We start from the raw sequence: 12683 nt of genomic DNA on the forward strand, positions 1-12683 counted from the left end.
ATAGCGTCGGTTCACCGATCTGAATGTCACGAGTTGAAGCATTGTCGAAAGTTCGCTTTTATCCTAACCTTGACCCCTGGATATAAATAGACGACAAAATGTTAGTACCACTTTTTTATAGTAAAAATATTTTATTGTTCTGCTTTATTGTAGATGTATAAAATATTTGTTATTAGTTTTACTTCGCAGAATAGACTTGGTTGTTTAGAAAAAAAATAAGCAAATCGTTGTAAATGGACATTGAAGACGCGTACTCCCCATCAACTCATTGTAAGATTATCACGATCATTCTCTGTAAACCAGTGAAATTGATCAGAAAAAGGAGAAAAGTTGTTGATGCAAACCAATCATAACGCAGTTACGGTACAACCCACAAATTAAAAAGCTTACGTCAAGTTTTTCCTTTTTGTATGACCAAAATGGAGAGTTTGGAAAGATCTTGGAATGGATTAGGCAATTTACATGTATTTGGCTGTTCTTATAGCGTAAAAGCCCTATGACGCAAAAGTTCCTGGAACGGATTATTTACATTGTAGGAGTGCTTAGACTGTACTAAAATTCTGGCAGGCAGGTGTGCGATGAGAGATCGTCAGGTGTGCCAATAAGAAACAGAGAACAAATATAAAATACAATAACTCTAAAACATAGGTCAAAGATTGGCAGCACGCTTGGTGGCAAAGCTGAATGCCAAGGGTTCAAATCATGTAAAATGAAATCTGTTTTTTTCATACCCCAACCATGGCTTTGGTCAAACGGACACTGCTCTCATTATAGTAAAGTATTTCAACTGAGCATTCGAGAGAAAAGTCAGGGAACAGACCATACCGCCAGAAAGCTTTATCTATATATATACAGAGCTCTACAAGCTCCTCGTAAAAAACAAACAAGAGGAAGCAACTCTAAATAAAATTGTTTTATGTAGTTTGTAGACTAGTCAAGATGAGACAACTCCGACTATTCAAAGCAGCTTAGCCTATTGTTTTATCAGGTCGACGAGTAAGCAAATTGCACTGCGCACCACGAATTCTAAAGATGTGCAAAATCACAGAATAGTTAGATTACTAGTTAATCAGTATTTAATATGCTTAAATCCTTCATTTATTTTCAATTAATTTTTAATTTTATTTTACAAGTAATGGTAATATTAGCAACATGTGTATGGAAAGTAACTCCAAGTCATTAAGCGAATCTGCCAATCAGTAAGGACTGACTACATGTATGTTTTGATATCAATTCTGTTAAAATTTAATGTTCCTTTGTAGGCCTTAGCCATAGAAAAGTGCATATGTACTACAAGCGACTGAGGTTTACATGTTAGATAACCACTTACCTTGTTCTATATGTAAAATACTAGAGCTTGCCAAACATTACATTCCATCAACATGCTGCGTCTAAAAATGTAGATTGCAAGAATAAATATACATAAATAAAAATAAATCCACTCAGGAATGCTATGTCCTAAATCGTCAAACTCTTTTAAATTCAACACAGTTAAAAAACCCAATGTAAAACCTCCTTACAAAGGTGCATAAGCATTAAAACTGTATCAACACTCTAAATTGACTCTTTGCCCTCCAACAATACAAAACATTACACACTCATATAGCAGTCATGCCTCCACTAGTGACAAAGATGCTCATCCAATCTAACAATCAATTAATCCATCAATCAATGTATCTATACAAGCTAATTAAATGCTTGTTTTTAGAATCTTTATCACTAACAAAGTAGACACAATGTTACCATAACACATCAGATGCTAAGTGACAAATTTATCCAAGCTTACAATTTACACTTTTTAAAGCTGCCCAACAGAGAGATTAAGTGATTTTGATTAACGTATTGTAAGACCAAATTTAAATTGTAATTTACATGTAAGCAAATTTTTGAAAAAGTAAGTGGCATAAAAATTTAGCTATTGTCATCATGTTTTGCCGATTTTCCGCAAGGAAATAATATTGTTCAATAATATAATTATTTAAATAATATTGTAATAATATTGTTTAAACTAGTAACCTAAGGATGACTGCTGTAATAGCACAGCGCATCACACATTAATAAAACTAGCATATGTGCAGTATACTCTATTTTAATTTTCATTAATGGTTGTGTGAACTATAACCATTGACTTTATATTTTTAGCTTACTTGAAAAATTTCATGTTTTATTTTATAGCTTGTCAGTCTGTTGTTGTCCTCAATATGCTAATTTTCATCACTTGATTTAAATACTGCCAACAAATTTTATATTCATTAAAAACTCGTCTGACAAATCTTTTGACAATTTGGATTATAACGCTAAAAAAACAAAAGCCTGCGGTCTGAAGATTTCTGTTATCTCGCTAATAAAGCTTCGTAAGATGATAATATAACTTGCAAAGATGGAAGTGTCAAAAATATCGCCTGTACCAAAAGGGTTGATTAGACTCAGACTTGTGTGGCGAAAATATGATGCATTAATCTGCTTTGCTTATTAAGAAATATAGCCCTCATGCATTGTGCATTCCATAAAGACAAAATGAAGTTGATCCATTTTTGGTTTGTCAAATTGCGACTTGTTGTGGTAAGTCACATATTTCATGATGCAGATGAACTATCATGATCCAACAGGCTTATGTTGTAGTCAGAATTAGCTAGCATACCCACATAATAACATCATCCACACTTGGTGTAGCAGAGGCGGTTTGCAAAAGTGCTAAACAGGTAGCTTGAAGATGAACTACCAAAATTTTATAAGATTTTATCAGAAAATATCGGTATTTTTCTAAAATTTGCAATTGTTTTTTTGTGGTTGAGGTGATTTGACTGCCAAAACGTTTCAAGATTATGATCGTGGTTAAAAAACTCAGAAAAAAGTGCCGAAATGACTTGACGAGTTGGTATCGGTTATTGTGTTTAGATTGCTGTGTTACGCGTTTCTATTTTGACGTTCCATTTGCAACTATAGACATCATAATCTCACTTCCAATTGTGTGAGCGTTTTCACCGTGATCAACTTCTGTCAATTTTAATCTTTAAACATCCTGGCAGTCAGATGACCTCAAACATCAAAAACTATTGCAGATAGAAAATACAGATTCTTTCTGATAAAAAGCTCTCAAAACTGTGTGCGAGTTCATGTTTAAAACATCAAAACACTATCATTATTGCATATTGAATGCATAAATGACTTGGCAGGCCCCATGTATACATCTGCTCTATTCTACCCAAAATGCATTTTAGCGGAAATAAGACACTCATGAGCAACAGTTATATTACATACAGTCATGATAAAACATCAGCTTTGTAACCTTTGAACCCTATGCTTTGTGCTGCAGAAATATGGAGTATGACAACAATGCACAACTGATACTAAACTTGAGGAAAAACTTTGGCAAACAAGTTATAAGTCGTACATACACCACCGAAAGTCTTGAGCATTCTAAAATATTTACTGCATCGAGCCAGTATGTGAACAATTGCTCAGCTAGTCATTGAGTCACGACTACAAGCAGTTTTCATGATGGGCAATTGATCCATACCAAACGTGCTATCAGCCTAGCTTCAGAACAGGGCAAGCTATAAGCAAATTACAATCAACTTTATTGTTAGTATAATTTTGGCAAATCCACCATTGATCTCTCCTACGTTTGCTAATAGTTTAACTTAGCAAAGTCAAAGATCAGTGCAAGATCTGATAAGAATTAAACTTTGTTGACTTTCCTGTGAGCTTCATTATGTTTTAGTTGGTTTGTAACATAATGTTGAAGCTTGGAACAATATGGTAATAGACTTAATTAACCTAGAAACTTTGTTTCTTCAGCTGCTAATACCTCTTGTTTGCTCTACTAATTCAAACAAGTACCGCAGACTGCACTCAATTAACTAAATCATTACTCAACGCACTTTGTTAGAAAACTTGAAGTTGTCTTAGGAGACCATCTGCTCTATTTACATGTATGAGCTGCTCTTGTAGCTTAGCATTAGCTAGACCAGTGGGTTTTAACTTTTTTTAATCTCAATGCATTTTTTACATTTACAAATTTTTGGGCCCAACCAACCAAAATGACACAGAATAGCACTCTAATAGAGTAACACAGAGTTAATAAGTCTATTAATGCATCTATCCACTCACACAGTGTGATACCTATGCCTGTTTAGGTGAACACAGAATGGCTATCCTAGCACGAATATTAGAAAGACATATGAACAGCTCACAGTCTTTCTTTGGTTCTAGTTTTATTGCGGTCAAGTTTGAAAAGCTCGGTTCACACAGATATATGGTTGAAAATAGAAGAAAATATAAAATGGCTTTGTGGTCCAAAATGGGAAACTCTTTAGCAACAGATAACTAGAAGCTGTCCAAATGATGATCAGCAAAATTTAGCTTTAAACCATAATCTTGTTTCATTTCAATGAGCTCTTGCTCCTTTAAAGTCATGAAATTCATTTTATTAGACTGACATTCCAACCGACTGAGCAAATCGGACACTTTACCAAGCCTGGCAGTATATGTGCATATAGTTGTTTCTTCGTGCTTTATAACAGAAAAAGCAAACAGATCGACAGATAATGGCCAATAATAATATAAGTGAAGTTCGAAAATGCCATTTATTTTCATATATTTTCAGGGCAAAACTGACAATCTATTAGGGCACACTAATTGAAAGTCACTGAATCAGACTGTTCAGCCATTTATACATTAAAAGATCATTGAATCCTTAAACCTATATGTAAAATACAAGAGGCTGTTGTTGTTATTATAGATTGACTAGTACTACTGGTAAGTTAGACTGGACTGATAGCAGAAAAATTTGTAGTTGATAAGTCGTTTTTCATTTCATCAAAGAAGTTCACACAAAAAATTCAGATTTTTAACCAATCTTTACTTGAGTCTAGGTTTGCCATTGAGGTACGTCTCATTGGAGAGCATTTCACATCTTAACAAATAGAACTTAATCAAGTACTTTCGTGAAACAAACAAATTCTTTTAGAGGAAGTATATACTAAGTATATGAGTACAAATAACTTTAAAATTGGTCAATATATTGGACATGACAAGTAATTTTCTCATATTTATAGCCTACATACATCTGTAGCACAATAGCATTGTACAATTCACAGCAACAGCTGTCTTACATAAAAAACAAAACAAATAAGTTTATCCCTCATATCGGGAAAAGGGAGTTGCGCCTAAGATTATTAGTTTTTCCACTATAATAACTGGCGATAGCTCATAACATACCTATAAGATCGCATGGAAATCATACCTATTATCAGATGATTTATCGAAGTATATCATGCAACTGTCACATAGACGACAAAACTACAATTTGAAAGACTAATCAATCCACAAATAAACTACAATAAAACGAGATTTAACTACGTTAGCTGTCATGCAACCGTTGTAATTATAATCCATAAAAAAACTTTTGTTGAGTTGGTGGTGAAAGCGGCAGCTAAAAGTATTTTGGTACATATCGATGTTATTTAGAGAGTATATCAAAGCATAAATAAATCAGCTGAAGTATATGGAGCTAATGCAAACGGTAGAGCCCTGCTGATAAAATAATGTTTTAGCCGATTGATTGCAAGCGCAAAGGAGATCGGAAGTGGCCTCCTAAAGCAATTAATCGTCAAGCGATTGCTCTGCTAGTTGACCCGTCAAACAATCTTGTTCGCCAAAACTAGTTCGCCAAAACTGGTTAGGCACGATTTATCCGCAGCTGCTCGAATGGATTGGCCACGAGTAAGGCAATTGTGGGCAATTTGACTGTGGGCAAATTTATTAACTGAGAACAAAATTAATGATAGAATCCGTTGCGGAAATAGACCAGGTTGAACAATGATAGCTCGTAAAGCCGATCCCATGCTTGCAAATTAGTATTTGCTCGCGTTTGATTTTTGCAACTTATAAAAACGTTATCAAGATTCATAGACAGTTGTGTATTATAGAGGCACTCCTATTTCTTTGCTTTTGTTAATTGTCTCATTTTATGAATTGGCTCATTTATTCATCAGGCAAACCACTGTTGGTGTAAGGTAAAAACCGGCGATGTATTTGGGCCACGGTCTCCGCAAAGCCGAAGAAAAATATTTTATTACAAATCTAAAACTGATCATTGCTATGTTATTATTTATTATTGTCATGAGCATTGTCTCACATTAAAAAACTAGTGTTTAGCTATCTATGTTTCAAGTGCTGAATTTAAAAAGCTTTTTCAAAAAATTGAAAAGCTTATCGTTTGTACAATGAAAGTTGAAATCTACTGATTGGCCAACTAGAACAAATAAATACATTGGTAGGATTATGCAAATCATGTTGGCATCACAGGAACTTGAAGCATGTTAGCACAGCAAATTCTACACACGCAATACACCAGCAGCAAAGGCTAATGTCTTAGAAAATTGCTGCGCCATTAGAAAAACAAGGCACAAGCACAGGAGTTGTCCAACCTCAGATGCTAACAAAAATACATGTATTTGTGACATCGGCACAGTTTAAGAGTTGCTTAACCAACGCAATAAAAACCTTTGAAAAGAAAATATAGCAAAGAGGCTAATATTAATAAATCGCAGATTAATAACTATCACTAGCATCGTATCAAATAGAAGAACATAGGTACTCCAGCAATTACCAAGACATACTTTGTGAAGCATACACATTTGCACAGCAAGTACAAAGCGAGATCAACTATGATGGATATCATCAGCCTGGCCGGAGCCTTGCCACATCCCAAGCCTCTGCGATAGACTAAACAGTAATGCTCTGCCACTTACTAACCCAGGATATAGCTCCATCTCCATACATAAAAACTAAATCGCTTGTAGAATGATGAGCCTCACCATCAGCTCAATTTGAATCAAAATATCCTTTTGGTGAGCTTTCAGACCTTGAGTAAGTGACACTAGACTCGAGTACATTTCAGGTAGCACAGTACACTCTTTATGAGCTTGTACGGTGACAACTTGTGCAATATTTGGACAAGCTGCAGTCGAAAGATATACCAGGCCTCCAATCATTGATTGATACAGTCCTTTGTCAACTGGCTTGCCTCCATCAATGGTAACCAGTTTCATATCTTAGTTTATGCAATATCTGGACAGGTTGCAGTCAAACGGTCTACCAGGCCTCCAATCATTGATTGATACAGTTATCTGTCAAGTGTCTAAGATATATCGTAAAACCTCTAATTGAACACCACCTTTATTTCAATGCCACCTCTATTTGACCGCCACCCTTAGAGAAGGGTTAAAAAATAAAGCCCCACTCTAATTGAACGCCACCTCAATTTGACCGCCACTTTTACATTCTTTAATCTTTGCGAACCCATAATATTGATTGATCGATAGAAAAGTGCCTACAAAATCGTATTGATAAGGAATTGTTTACACCAATAACAGTTAATTCTCTCATCCAATTCCAAAAGCTTTTCATTTTTTTCGCTAAAACTCTGAAAGCAACACCATAAAAATAATAATTGTCTCGGGCTAATAGTAGTTCCTTGTTTAACGCAGTTATGATATTTCAAAGTACATGTGTATGTACATGCATATAAAATGGGTTAAATTTATGATTGTCTGCGAATGACTAGTTTTAGGGTCAAGTTGCATTTAGCGAGCAAAACTTTTACGCATTGAATTTGTGCTAAATGCATTGTGTTGTAAAGATGATAACTCACCATATAAGTATCTTGGTGTCCGTGTTGTATCTCCTGTCTAAGCTCTGCTCTACTTCGACTCTTGACTTCCTCCATTGCAAACCACTTTCATTTTATTCACCGGTCTCTTCCTTTCTCATGTGCATGCATCTTTTTTTTCTAATAGCCTCCGTTCCACATCTCCCTTTCTTTTATTTAATTTTTGTTGGACATGACATGTTGTGTTACCGGGACAGTAATGGTGCCGTGTGTATTTGTACAATGGTGCTAACAAGGGCCAGATAAACCTTTCTACCCTTCAAGTTTTTTTTATCTCAAGTTTTCTATTATTGCTTTTGAACCTTTGCTGGTCCAAAAGTTTTCCTTCTCCTTACTGTCTGTTCCCAGGTATCTCCGCCTCTATGACTGACTTCTATCTCTTCCACACTCAATTTTTTTCTTTTTGTAAGCTGTTAGATCTCAGCACAAATTCCATCTAAAACAATTAAAATATCTGGTTTAGAGTTATTGAATATATAGGTGGCCCCCACTAGGACATGTTCCATTTGTAATCAGTGACAGGTGTATTTTTGAAACTGCTCTTCTGGGCCTAGTGATTCTATGTTCTGCTTGTTGCGGAGGGTCTGGATCTGGAGGATCTTCCTCCGAGTCTATGCTTTCTTCTGCATTATCCTCCCATTCACTCTCTGATTCATTTTGTGCTTTTCCACTTCTTCCCGGTCTGGGCTTTCTTTTGTTGTAGTTTCTTCTAGTCTTTCCATATTGAGTTTTCTCAGGTGTTTCCTGTTTCTTCTCACTAATTTTCCTTCAATCATTACGCTATAGCTTTCTGGCTCTTGTCTTTTCTCTTTTATTGTTCCCTTCCTTTATCACAGTTTCCTCTCTTCACCCACACAGCATCGCCTTTCTCCAAATCTTCTTGTTGTTTGGCTCTATGTCTTCGATCTGCCAATAATTTCTGTCTTTGTTTCTTTGAGTGTCATTTTCTCTAAACTCTTTTAGGTTAAAATATGACTTGCCCTGAGGAATGTTTGTTCGTAGTGACTTTCTGTAATGGTCCTGTGATTTAGGACTAGTAGATATAACTGTTGGATTGATGGTTCAAGTAGTTGGTTTATGATTTACGAATGTAGAGTACTGTATTTTAGGTATAGATTTATTATCAAGAATCAGACTGGTTTGTTTTAGCTGGTAAACTTTAAAACATGATATTTATTGAAAATGCAAACTTTCAATAGCAGAAAACCTAAATTATATAAAGGCTAATCAAGTCAATGGCTGGTGCTAATTGTGCAAGTCTAAAAATATAAAAAGTAATACAAGAGCAGAGTGATACCTAAAGCATGAGTAAAATATGGAATTCACATGATTTCTGATTTGCGCATGTTTATATATGTTTGCCTAGTCATTATGGCGTATGTGCGCCAACTGCCATATCCGTAGATCTTAGACGATTGGGCGCTGCAAAAATTCCTAGTCAGGAAGCGAGTAATTAAAAATAAGCAAATAACATTTATGCTATGCAGTGAAATAGATGGGACTAGAAAATTAGAACAACAAATCAGCGTGTCAGGCTACCAAGAGTCCAGAATTATGTTTCCTGATCATGTCAAAAATGGTTATATAAAAGGATATGAGTAGTTCTGCAAGAGGCGTATAAATACTCTTACAACAGGATTCATAAATATTAATATAAAAGTGGAATAACATTAAGGGTTCCTTTGTCTCAGAATAACACGCTCTTGATGGGCTGTGTAACCAAGGATTACAAAAGCTGGGCACTTCACACTTCATATCATCAACTCTGCTGGACTGACTCCACTTTCTAATGGAGCGTTTCTATCAATCATAACTGCCAGATTCTTATCTCTCTCTCTCTCTCTCTTTTGTCCACATTGTTTTTACAGTGCGTGCTGCTCGTTTAGCCAAACCATTGCTCTGTGGATAGTGTGGGCTACTTCTTATGGATTTAATATTCCATTCTCTGACAAATGTGTTAAACTGTTTGCTAGCATAACAAGGTCCATTATCACTTCTTATCACCTGAGTGACACCATATCTAGAGAACATGTTTTTCGTCTTCTTTACAGTAATCTCTGCTGTCTTGTTACACATTTCTGCTACTTCTATCCATCTTGAATAATGGTCAACTACCATCAGATAATCCTTTCCTTTAAACTTAAAAAAGCTCTGAGCCAACAACCGTTCATGGTTTTCCTGGTAACTGCGTATTTTTTAAAGGGTAATCTCCGATCTTTCTAATGTATATACATATGTTGCAGCCTCTTATATATTCTTCAATGTTTCTCCTCATTCTCAGCCACCACAAACTCTCTGGCTCTTCTCATGCATCGATCCGTCCCTTGGTGACCTCTGTGTATTCCTTTCATCATAGTGATTTATAGTGTTTTTAGAATCGCTTTTTTGTCATTCTATAGAATCAAATCTCCCTTTAGCATGAGATTTTCTTTCTGTAACCAATATCTGATCATGTCACCTCGATATTTTTTTCCTTTTTGATTCCATCTCCAATGGATCTCCTTATAATTTGTTGATATATCTCATCACCTTGGGCTGCCTTCGTTATTACTTCTATCATGATATCGTCATAGCTATCCTCTGCCTGTAGGATTGATCAAAGGTGCATCTCAACTCTCTGTGCCTCTATCAAGTCTTTTCCTGTTGGTTCACCCTCAGGTCTTGAAAGCATATCTGCCAGATACATCTCCGCACCAGGTGTATGGAAGATGTCAAAACTGTATCACAACAGTCTTATCCTAAACCTCTGACATCTTAAAGGGAGATTCTCTGATCTTTTTCTCTTAACAGTTTCACCAAAGACTTATGACCTGTTTCTGCTTCAAAGTTAGTTCTTAGTAGGTAAAAGTCAAACTTTTTACATGCTCATGTTATTGCCAAGGATTCTTTGTCTTTTTGGGCGTATGACCTTTCTGCATCTGTTAGCTTCCTGGACACAAAGGAAACTGGCTGCCACGCTCTGCTCTCTGTCTGCTGTGGTAAGATTACTCCTAGTGCATAACTGCTAGCATCTGCTGTCACTCTATGTTTTCTGTCTAGCTCATATTTTGCTAGTGTTCGTGCTTTGGCTATTTTGTCTTTGACTATCTTGAAGCTCTCTTGCTGTGCTGTATTCCAGATCCAAACACTGCTTTTCTTACTGAGCTCTTTCAATTGTCACTCTATCTCTGCCAGTCTTCCACTGAGTTTTTTGAGGTACTTTACAAAACCTAGAAAGCTCTTCAATTATGTTTTATTGGTTGGTGGGTGCATGTTTTGTATTGCTTTGACCTTCTCTGGATTTACTTGTATCCCATCTGCAGTAATTTTATGACCCAAGAAGATTAATTCCTTAAACTCGCATCTGGATTTGTTTAGCGTCATTCCTGCCTTCTCCATCCTGTGGAGCATTTCTGTCATGCTCCTTATCCTCTTTTGCAAAAACCAAAATGTCGTCCATCATGCATACTACTCCTGGGAGTTCCTCCAACAGCTTGTTCATCTGCCTCTGAAAGAACTCTGGTGCCGAAGTGATTCCAGAAGGCGTCTTGCGGAATTGGAATCTGCCAAATGGTGTGATGAAGCTTGTTAGAGATCTTGAAGCTTCTTTTAGCTCTGTTTGCCAAAAACCAGAATTGGCATTCATTCGTGGGTATATAACACTTTATATAACTTTTGTGTATCTAAATATTCTTTTTATACTTTATACATTCAAATGTCTTCGCAATTACTAGCGGCCTTAGAATAATCTATCAAACTCCAAGATAAGGCTTAGTGCTACCTCTCCAGCTTGGTTTTACGGGGTTCAGTAGAGTTTGATGCTAGTCGTTTGCCACAGAGAATATTAGTTGTTATTGCATCTTGGAATGCATCAGATATATAAGTTTAGTTACTTTGAAGGCAAGTTGTTGGTATCACGAACATTAGCTATGATTTTATTGCTGGGCGTAAAAATCGTAGTGACTCGTTGTTGTTGACTAAAGGTTTGACATTTTGTTTATAGATTATTTATTGATGTTCATTGATAATTTATGTTCATTATTGATTGTGTTTATTTGGGAGAGTTTTGTTAAATATTTATAGTTTTACTCTTTACGAACCGTATAACTAAAGCGCCATTTTGCGAAACCAACCTAACACATGAACTTGAAATGTTGCAAATTTCTTTCACTGTTTGTTTTCCAGTTTCTTTCGGAGGTATCGGCGTGAATCCGTTGCAACAACAATGTCCAAATTTACATGGTCAAAAGTGTTCATCTTTTTTTATTAGTGTTTTCAATGTCAAAACATAAATACAAACCTTTTTTCATCTGCTTATCAGTGCATTTGTGTGTATTTTGAAACCGTGCCGAATATGAATGCCATGGCAGCATTAGCTGCAGAAATAGCACAATTATGGTGTTTGTCCTTTTTAGCTGCTCTTTCCAGACATTTGTATATGTTTTGTAAACATTTTGTATATGTTATGTAACGCTGTGATATGAATGTCATGGCAGTGTTGGTTACAGAAATCGCACAAGGAGCGCATTGCGTTAATTGGTTACACAAAGGCTAGTTTTAGACGCACACACCAATATAGCGAACAGTTTTGGAATGGCATAATTAATACATGCATACAATGAGATTTTAAACATTTTGCTAAATTAAAGAAGCTGTGGATCCGGCTTCACTAAGAGCACAGTCAAACTTCTGCAGGCTCATTTATTTCATTTCAAGACCTGCTTTGTATGCTCAAATTGTCACATCTTGGAGCAAGCATTCCCGAAAATAGACTATAATTCAGTTAGTTTTATCTTCAACCTGAGAACTTACGGTAACCCTTTGATGAATATTCTAGGTAATTAAAGATAGCAAATAATAATATGTTATCTATGAAATGTAAGGAAAAAACTTATAAAAAAGGTGCTTACTGTCACCTTACTTTTTGTCATAGTTATGTAGGCCTGGTAATGCCGAGGCTCAGGACATCATTTGGTAGACAGCCATGCGCGGCGTAGCTTCAGCTAATGTAGACTTCGGGAGATTC

The 12683-nt window shown here is 35.9% G+C and overlaps 1 protein-coding gene across 1 annotated transcript in view; it reads right to left on the reverse strand.

Annotated features, from left to right (window-relative positions):
• LOC137405738 (cytoplasmic protein NCK2-like) overlaps positions 1–1406 on the reverse strand; it is a 39644-nt gene extending 38238 nt beyond the window's left edge. The window contains exon 1 of the mRNA XM_068092112.1: positions 1331–1406. The gene's annotated coding sequence lies outside the window, so the exon portion shown is untranslated. The remainder of the gene's footprint in view (positions 1–1330) is intronic.
• Positions 1407–12683: the final 11277 nt, after the last annotated feature.

Source organism: Watersipora subatra, chromosome 10, assembly GCF_963576615.1.
Source record: "Watersipora subatra chromosome 10, tzWatSuba1.1, whole genome shotgun sequence".
Classification (NCBI taxonomy): Eukaryota; Metazoa; Bryozoa; class Gymnolaemata; order Cheilostomatida; family Watersiporidae; genus Watersipora; species Watersipora subatra.